This window comes from Quercus lobata, chromosome 5 (assembly GCF_001633185.2).
Source record: "Quercus lobata isolate SW786 chromosome 5, ValleyOak3.0 Primary Assembly, whole genome shotgun sequence".
NCBI classification, from domain to species: Eukaryota; Viridiplantae; Streptophyta; class Magnoliopsida; order Fagales; family Fagaceae; genus Quercus; species Quercus lobata.
The window spans coordinates 63,570,024-63,579,299 of NC_044908.1; the positions used below are offsets into that span (position 1 = coordinate 63,570,024).

At 32.0% G+C, this 9,276-nt stretch overlaps 1 pseudogene; it reads left to right on the forward strand.

Annotated features, from left to right (window-relative positions):
• Positions 1–5,010: 5,010 nt before the first annotated feature.
• On the forward strand, positions 5,011–6,065 carry LOC115988393 (annotated as a pseudogene).
• Positions 6,066–9,276: the final 3,211 nt, after the last annotated feature.

The following is a 9,276-nucleotide window of genomic DNA, read 5'->3' on the forward strand; positions in this document are numbered from 1 at the left end:
GAGAGAGAGAGAGAGAGAGAGGGAAAAAGTTAAGAAGCCCAAAAGATTTTGTTGGAGACTGGGTCAAACTACTAAAGTTGTCGAGATACAATTAATCCTAGTTAGTTATTTAGGGTCTAAATCTAAAATTTTCAATTATATAAGAGAGAGAGAGAGAGAGAGAGAGAGAGAGAGAGAGAGAGAGAGAGAGGTAAAACTTAGAGAAAGTTCAATTAGAATTCAATTTTGCCTCATATGTCTAAATTTATGTGAGAACCACACCATAATTATCCACTTGAGTTTGTGTCATTTGTCTACTTAAGTTTTTTAATATTTGTGTCAAGTGAGTTAATAAGTGCAAAATACTAAGAATCTAATATTAATGAACTATAAAATATTTAAAAAAAAAATCAATCACATATACTCAATAAAATTACCATAGGACAAAGATCACCACTCCTTCTATCTTATTTAAAATTATAATAAAAAAATTATCATAAGTAGTATTAAATTTAGATAAAAAATTTAATATGTGACTAATTACGTTTACTTTTTAAAAAATTGACTAATTATTATATTTTTATGATAAAAATTGTGTTTAATTTTAAATGCATATATATGTATGCATGTGTTACATGCTTTTTTTTTTTTAATAATTTGACTAATTATTTATATTTTTATAATAAAATTTGTGTTTAATTTTAAATTCATGCATGCATTTGCATGGGTCACAAGCTAGTTTATATATATATTAATAGATAAAGCTAAGAGAAAATCCAATTAGGTTTTAAATTTGATTCCAATTGTTGTTTAATTTTACGCCACGTGTCTTTTTTTTTTTTTTAATTTGTGTTCTAGGTGAGCTAATGAGGTGCAAAAGAAAAATGGTCTAATATAAATAAATCATCAAAAACTGAATAAACAGAAAAAAAAAAAAAAAAAAAGAGTAAACACATGCGTATATCCAAAAGAAATTAAAATAAAATAAGAGAGAGAGAGAGAGAGAATAATTTGAATCCATATATGTGTGTCATTGTAATTTTTTTTTTAATTTTATCGTGCATATGCACCGATTATACATTAGTCTATATATATATAATAATAGGTGAAGTTGAAAGAAACTCAAATTAGAATTTCAAATCAAAATTCCAATTTTGTGTCATGTGTCTTGAATTATTTATTCTTAAAGAGTATTATTTTGTAATTTTAGAATCAAATGTGGGACCACATCATAAATATTCATCCAAGTAAGTTATTAAGTAAAAAAACTAAAAAGTCTAAAAAAAAATATTAAAAAAAAAAAAAGCGCTTCACTATAATAAAATATATATATATATATTGACAATTTACATTTTATACCTAATAATATCCATACAAAATTTTATAAAGAGTTAACAAAATATAAAAATGACTATCAATAGTATTTAAATTATATATATATATATATATATATGAATTATATTATGTATCTTATTGTATATTTTTAAATATATCCATGCATATGCATGGGGTTGCAAGTTAGTATATATTAATAGGTAAAGTTTAGAATAGAATCCAATTAGATTTTAATTGGATTTTTAATTTTGTGCCACGTGTCTCGTTTAATTTTTAATTTTTTTCCAAGTGAATTATTGAATATAAAAATCGAAGAGTCCAAATCCAATTAGATTCTAAATTGGATTTCAATTGGAGTCTAATTTTCTACCATGTGTCCATCTAAATTTTTATTTTTATAGCAAGTGAATTATTGAGTACAAAAAACCAAAGAATCTAAATCCAATTAAATTTTAAATCATATATATAATGAGAAATTATTATATATTTTTAAAATGTAAGGTTTAAAAAAATGTAAGCTAATACCATGTATAATTTGAACATCTTCTAAAAAAAGGTATAATTTGAACCATATAATTGTAATTGCTTTTAATTTTATCCATGCATATGCATGAGGCTAAACATTAGTATATATTAAAGTAGAACATCCAAATATTACAATGATTGCACAATCCAAATATTACAATGATTGCACAATAAGCTGTCAATATCATTGGTTCAATACCTATTTAACGCTTTAAGACTTAGTAGGGTGTTGTGAAATTTTAAAGTACTCGCAAGTGTACGAACCATACCGAAGTATAGTTTGACAAGAACGAGGTCGAACCCACAAGGACTTAAATGAACGTAGAAAAAATTATCAAATCTTAACCAAATTAATCCTAATCTAGTTTAATAAAAATTGGTTTTTTGAAATTAAATATACTAAGCAAATAATTAAACTAAGCAAAGATGTAATATAAAGCAGTAAAGAGATGAAAACAATCTAGAGAAAGGGAATAAGGTTTTAGAATTCGGCTTGTTGATTCATATCAACATATATTTACGATCATTAATTTTTCCCAACCACTACATGATAATCTAAAAATCAATCTTGCTACCATGGAGAATATTATCATTAAAACTTCTATTTAAATATCTAAAGCATGCTCTTCTTCGCTTTTTAGGATTAAAATCAAATTATCAATTGTATCTATAGTCAAACAAATTACAAGAGATATCCAATTTTAAAATCAAGAAATAAAAAACCAAGCATTCAATTAATTAAGGCAAATCCTAAATCACGAGAAAAACATGATTGAACTCATATCTAGAATCCTATCTTAGTCAATTGATATGAAGCAAAAACAATTTAAATCATTAAAGAACACAAAAATAAAATACTAAACATTAAACCAGACAAATAAAATAGAGAAAGAAATAGTCACAATGCTATCATGGAGAAAAGCTATAGAGAAGCCACATGTGGCACTACCTCTTGCTCCAATTTTTTTGTTTTGCATCCTAGCCCTAACACTAGCCTCCTCTGAATTTTGTCCTAAAGAGCCTTTAAATAAATTAAGAAATCCTATTACAAGTTGAATTCCCGTTTAGAGAAAATCGTAAATTTTTAGGCTTCACTTAACCGACGATTTTGGCCCATTTAAGTTCAGAATTTGGACTTGTGGTAAACCACAAAGTTGTAGCCCTTTAAGTTAACTTTCCAGGCCAACTTGAATCATCTCGATTGGACATCTGTGCCAAAAGTTATGCCAACCATACTAACTGATGGGCAACCTGGAATCCTAATCCGAATTGGACTTAGATTTGGTGCAAATTTCCTTTGATTCCTTACTCCAATTGGATTTAAATTTAATTGGGTTGGCCTTCTTTAACTTCATCATAGCCCCTGTAAAAGTAAAGTCTATTAGCTATCTTCTTTGCACAAATCCACTTATTTAATTTCATTCTCTTACAAAAGACAAATCCACGCAATAAAATTCAATTAAGTACAAAATTGATTATTCAGCATTATTTCAAAACCAAATATAAAATACATGAATTTTCTCAAAATAAATATGATAATGCTTTCTAATAATGATATAAATGTGCAAAATTAAGCTATTATCAATGCATATCATAGGGTATGGAACTAAAATGTCTTAGGGAAATTATATCAAAAAGAAAAACGACATTTTCGAACGTAGTTCTTAATTTTAATTAGCATGAGATGGAAAGCCAAACACTTCCTTCATTGCCAATAGAGATTTCGTATATACAGTCTTAAACTTTTCCTAACACGAACATGGTTGAATTGCTAGGATAGAAAGGCTCCAAACACAAAAAGAGAGAGAGAGGGAGAGAGAGAGATTTGGAATGTTACATGGACGATGTCTTCTAGCTAGATGGATAAAGGGTTTATGCTAAGTGTTTGAATGATCTTCAGTGTAATCTTCTCCTGATTTTATAGTGGGGATTGGCATGAATGTAGGAAGCCTACTTTGAGATTGCGTGGATAGTTGGGCAATTAATATTTTGTTTTTAGAGAAAAATGGAAAACAAATTTAGTTGTATGATATGGATAAGGGTAATGTTATTGCACACGCTATGTGCAATTGCATGCTGCCCAAAACACAACTGAAAATGTGACCTAAAGTCACGTTTTCAGTTGTTTTGGGCAACGTGTATTTGCACACATGGTATACAACTGGGATTTTTCTATGGAATTGAATATACCCGTCCTAGACTCGAGGGCCCCCAATAGGGCACTTAGTTAAAATGCAAGGGCAGTGTTAAATTGTTAATTACACACATCTATACACGCATGTAAAAAACAACTAAAATCGTGCATTGGAGAAATAATTTTAAATTAGAAATCGCACCTTCAAAGCACAATATTAGTTGTTTTTTGCGTGTGTCGGCAACAGGAGTTATTAAAATTGAAAATGGCACATCAGCAAAGAGAACTCCATACATCTCTTAGGCGTTAGTTACAAGGACTGGTGTTGTTTTAGGTGGTAGTGGGCCAACAGATCCCTCATTTTGTTCATCCATTTCACCGTCCAAACAGGCCTCATTTCATCTCTTCATTTTCGACTTAAAAAAAGTGCTTAGTTTCGTCCATTTGGGCTGGGCTTTAAAGCCTAGAGAAGTCAGTCAGGCAAAAACCTTCAGCCCTCAACAACTAATATACATTTGATCCATTCTATATTGTAACAACAAATTACGATCAATTCACCAGTTATCTTACACTTATTAAACATCATAAATTCACCTTTTTGTTTTGTTTTGTAGAACTTGATCTCTTTTTCGTTGATTATTTCAAATCAATTATCTAATACATTCTTCAAAATAAAAATAAAGAAGTTTTTAAGTGAAGTGAAGTGAAGCACTTTTGTATATGTACAGTCCTTGTAACTTGGACTTGGTGCCATATGTAATGTGACAGCCGGCCCTATAATGAGTTTTGGAACATTAGATATCTTAATGTAGTTGCCTTCTTGCGGGCACACTGTAATACTACCAAAGACTCTTTCTTTCTCTGATTTTCTTTTTTAATTGTCTTTACACTATACTCTGTCTGCCCCCACCTTATATATATAGGAAGCTACATACATAAGTCTTTCACAACCAAAATCTCAATCACTTTTTATCATCCTATTCCTACACAACTCCTTCTTCCTTTGATTCAAAGTTTCCTATACTCACAATTTGCATATGGCCTCCCCCATTCTCTTCTTTTGACTTCTAGCTTTCATTTTCATTGCTGCATTGGCATCTGATCCTAGCCCTCTCCAAGATTTCTGTGTTGCAGATACAAACAGTCAAGGTACAAAATGAGCCTTAAACATGTATACTTCTACTCCCTATAGGCTTAATGTTAAAACCATAAGTAGTAGCTCCGTAAATATTTTTTCAAACTCTTTTTCACCCGCTCGTATCACAACATTCACAATTGTACACACAATGTATGCATTTTTTTAAAAGTAATGACAGTGAAATACTAATTATTATACACTCACCATATACACACTACCACATGAATTGAAATCGTAATTTTAAAATATAATTTCAAAATAAAGTGTGCATGTAATGTGCAATAATAAGAAGTATTTAATAAGATTTTCTGCTTTAAAAAGATTAAAACGTGGAAAAGGAATATTTACAATCATGTGAAATAAGTAGTGAGAAAGTTGTGTGAGTAAAAATCATTAACTTTTAATAGTATGGCTTACATGTATCTTCTTTGCAATGTTATGGTTGGTGGCAGTGCTCCTAAATGGTTTGGCTTGCAAGGATCCTAAGATTGTTGAAGCCAATGATTTTTCAAGCAGTGAACTTCATATAGCAGGCAACACATCAAACCCTGTAGGGTCAAGGGTGACTCCCATGACCGCTACACAAATACCAGGACTTAACTCTCTCGGAATTTCCCTTGTCCCCACACTCACCCTCGTGCCACCGAAATCTTAAGAGTCTTAGAAGGTAGCCTTGAAGTTGGGTTTGTCACCTCTAATCCTCAAAACCGCCTTATCACAAAGGTGCTACAAAAGGGTGATGTGTTTGTATTCCCAATTGGTCTCATCCACTATCAAAGAAATGTTGGTAATGGAAGTGTCATCGCCATTGCTGCTCTTAGCAGTCAAAACCCTGGTGTTATCACAATTGCCAATGCAGTGTTTGGGTCCAAGCCTCAAATTCCTAGTGACATTTTAGTGAAGGCCTTCCAGGTGGACAAGGATGTTGTCAACTATATCCAGTCTAAGTTCTAATAAGCTATGATAATTGCCATAAAAAATTACTATACAGAACCAACTTCTCCCAACTTACTTTGCTAGTGTGTCAATTTGTGTGCCATACCCTCATAGGAAATGTGTGTCCATTGTTTTGCTATTCTTTTGTTTTGCTTGCTGTGTATTCGTTACATTTGTAATTTTATTATTATAATTCTTGTTGTCTCCTTTTGATATTCATTATTAAAATGTGATTAAAACGACTATTTGAAAGATTTGTGAAGTGAAGTCTGAATGCATTTAGAGAAGGTATCTAAGTTGATGAGAAATGAGATTTATTCAGATTAATTATGATGCAGTGGGTGCTCTGTTCTTATTTACACGAAATAAAGCCCCTTTCAGTTACAACAAACTCTAACATAAAGAAACAAATTCTTCTCAAAATAAAATAAAGTAAAGAAGCAAACCAACAGTCAGTAATAAAAAACAGTAACAGATTTGACAAAGTGATGAACAGCTAACTAACTCTACGACATGTAGTTTACAATGTAGACTATTAGTCACGACTTGTAGTAATGCAGAACAGAACTCAGCGTGGATAGATGTTCTAGCTTAACAAAACTTTGATGAATCAAGGAGAAAAAGAATTGTGAATTCACCAGAAATTTGAGAAATTTTCCGAGAAATATTTTATTTCAGTCTTCTGACAGGCTTCTAAGAAAGTAAAAAAATTACAAAAATATTTTTTAAATTTCCTATGACTTCACTAAAAAGACCAAATTTCTTGAATGAAATAAGCTAAAATAAATTTAGGCCTAAATATATTTAAATAAATAAATAAATAAGCGAAGAAAAATTATTTAATCATACAACCTAACTTCTACATATCGAACCTCTCAAGAAATTTCAATAACACTTGTTCTACATCTCAATCTCCTCCACTTATGAAGAACATGCCCTCAAATTAATCTTTGGATAAAGTGACTAGTATAAATCCGCCATATTAAATTTCTTTGAAATTGTCATGTCACTAGGAATTAAGATCAACTACATGCGCATTGTTAATGATTTTCTTCATAATTTCGTAAGGGTCGTATTTCGTTGGCTTCAGCTTTTTGTAGATACCAATAGGAAACCTCTCTCTTTGCCACAAAAGAAAAAAAAAAGAATACATCGTGCTCTTAAAACACCTTGTGCCTTTGAAGTTTGTCGGCTGCTGCCTTACACTTTACATTGACTTCCTCAAACTTCTTCTTTTACCTTTGCTTGAATTAAATGTTTCATCATAGTGTTTGATGCAGTGCTTAAACTAGGGACTTTAGGCAATCTGACTATAAGTCCAATGCATGCTTTGGGACCTTCTAGTAGTGATCATCCAATAGAATTGTGGGTAGCATTGTATTAGGCAAATTTAGCTTTGTGCAAGTGCATTATCCCATTGCTTTGGCTTATCCTAACAAATACTACGAATTTAATTTCTCAAAGTTCTACTCATCACTGTTTGCCCATCAAAATCCATGCTTCTATATTTAAAGCTCTTGTCAAATCTCCTCCACAAAGTGAGCAAGACGTTTTAAGTCACAATCAGAAGTATTGGAATTTGGAATTCCATGTAACCGCACAATGACCTTGAAAGCTTTTTTTTTTTTTTTTTTTTTTTTAATGACCTTGAAAGTTGAAAGAATACTTTTGCAACATGCACCGTATTGGAAGCCTTAAGGCAGGGAATAAAATACACCATCTTGGAAAACCTGTCAACAAATCAATCACAGAGTTTACGACCCTTTGAGTCTTTGTAAGTCCTAAAACACAATGTCCTTGTTCCAAGAAGCCCACCTTACATACAATTTATTCAAGTTCCTTTGATTCCTGAAATACTTCATTGATTTATGATTAAAAAAAAATTACAAATACCTTCGGGATTAAATATTGTTTCCAATGCTTCAAGGCCCAAATGAAATAACTATATATACTATATAGGTCTTGTTCATAAGTCGAACATTTATCCTAAACTTTCAAGCATCACACTCCAATTCAAACACCTTATTAGAATTAGGGAGTGTCAAAATTGGTGCTAAAGTTAATTTGCTAGATCTAGGAGAAGAAACATTTCTAACTTGTTCAATGGAACTCATATGATCAACTTTCACTAGTTAGTCTTTGGAGTAGAAAGTAGTTCTTTTCTATCTTAATTACAACTTTCCAATACAATGAAACAAGCGTGCATGGCCCCACCCGGAGTCATTGCATGGTTCCGCCAATTTCGTTGCCTCAACCCACCTACAGTATATATATATTTATGTACATATATTGTCATTTATCAAAAATACGTAAGTACATAAGTAAATTGCTTATGATACTTGTAAGGACACGATTTAGTAACGAACCTACACAGTATTGGGTTCGCACATAAAAAGCCCAGACAATATGATTTGTAGAGCGTGGGTTTGAAAGGTTAGGCCTTGGTCACCAGGCGGTGGGTTTTTCGTGGTGTTCATGCATGGTTAAGTTTTCTTCACCCCTGGAGTCTTTCTCCTGGAGGTGGGTTGGGAGGCTCTGGTTTTTGGCCATTATTCCCAGCCTCTTCTTTAGATTGCTTATTTTTCCTTTTATACTAGCCTGCGTTCACTGTCCTTCGTCCATGTATAGAGTCAACCTTTCCAAGACTGATACTTGTCCCATCAGCCCATACCCAAAGTCGTTGGGGGTGGTTGTAAAAGTCGAAAAATACGGCTCTGTCAGGTTCAGAGTATTGAATGGCAGTAAGGGCAGCTTTCCCTAGATATTTTAGATTTTTCTTCCAAGTTTTGGTCCTATACCGTTTTTACCCCTCTTTCCGATGGGACTTTGGGTCTGCCGAGGACTGAACTGTCCTCGGCTGTATCTCAAGGCTATCTTGTGCTTTATATTATCGAGCTTGGGCCATAGTCCTCCTCGGCTTGGGCCTTTGAACTCCCCACGGGTAAATGGGTCTGGCCCATAAATTATTTGGGCCCCACAATACTATTTATCGTTAGGTAGAGATAAACACTGCAAGATTTTTATGTTTATTTTTATTTACATTATTTAAGTTTACCGTACGTGTAAACTGATATTTTGGAAATAATAAATATATCTAGATTAGGAGAAATTTCTATATAAACCTTTCCTCTCACTAATATGTGGGTCTTATTTGTTAATGGAAGAGATGATGCACATGAATACGATATACCTTCCCTTAAATTAGGCTCTTAGAAGTAAATTAAATATA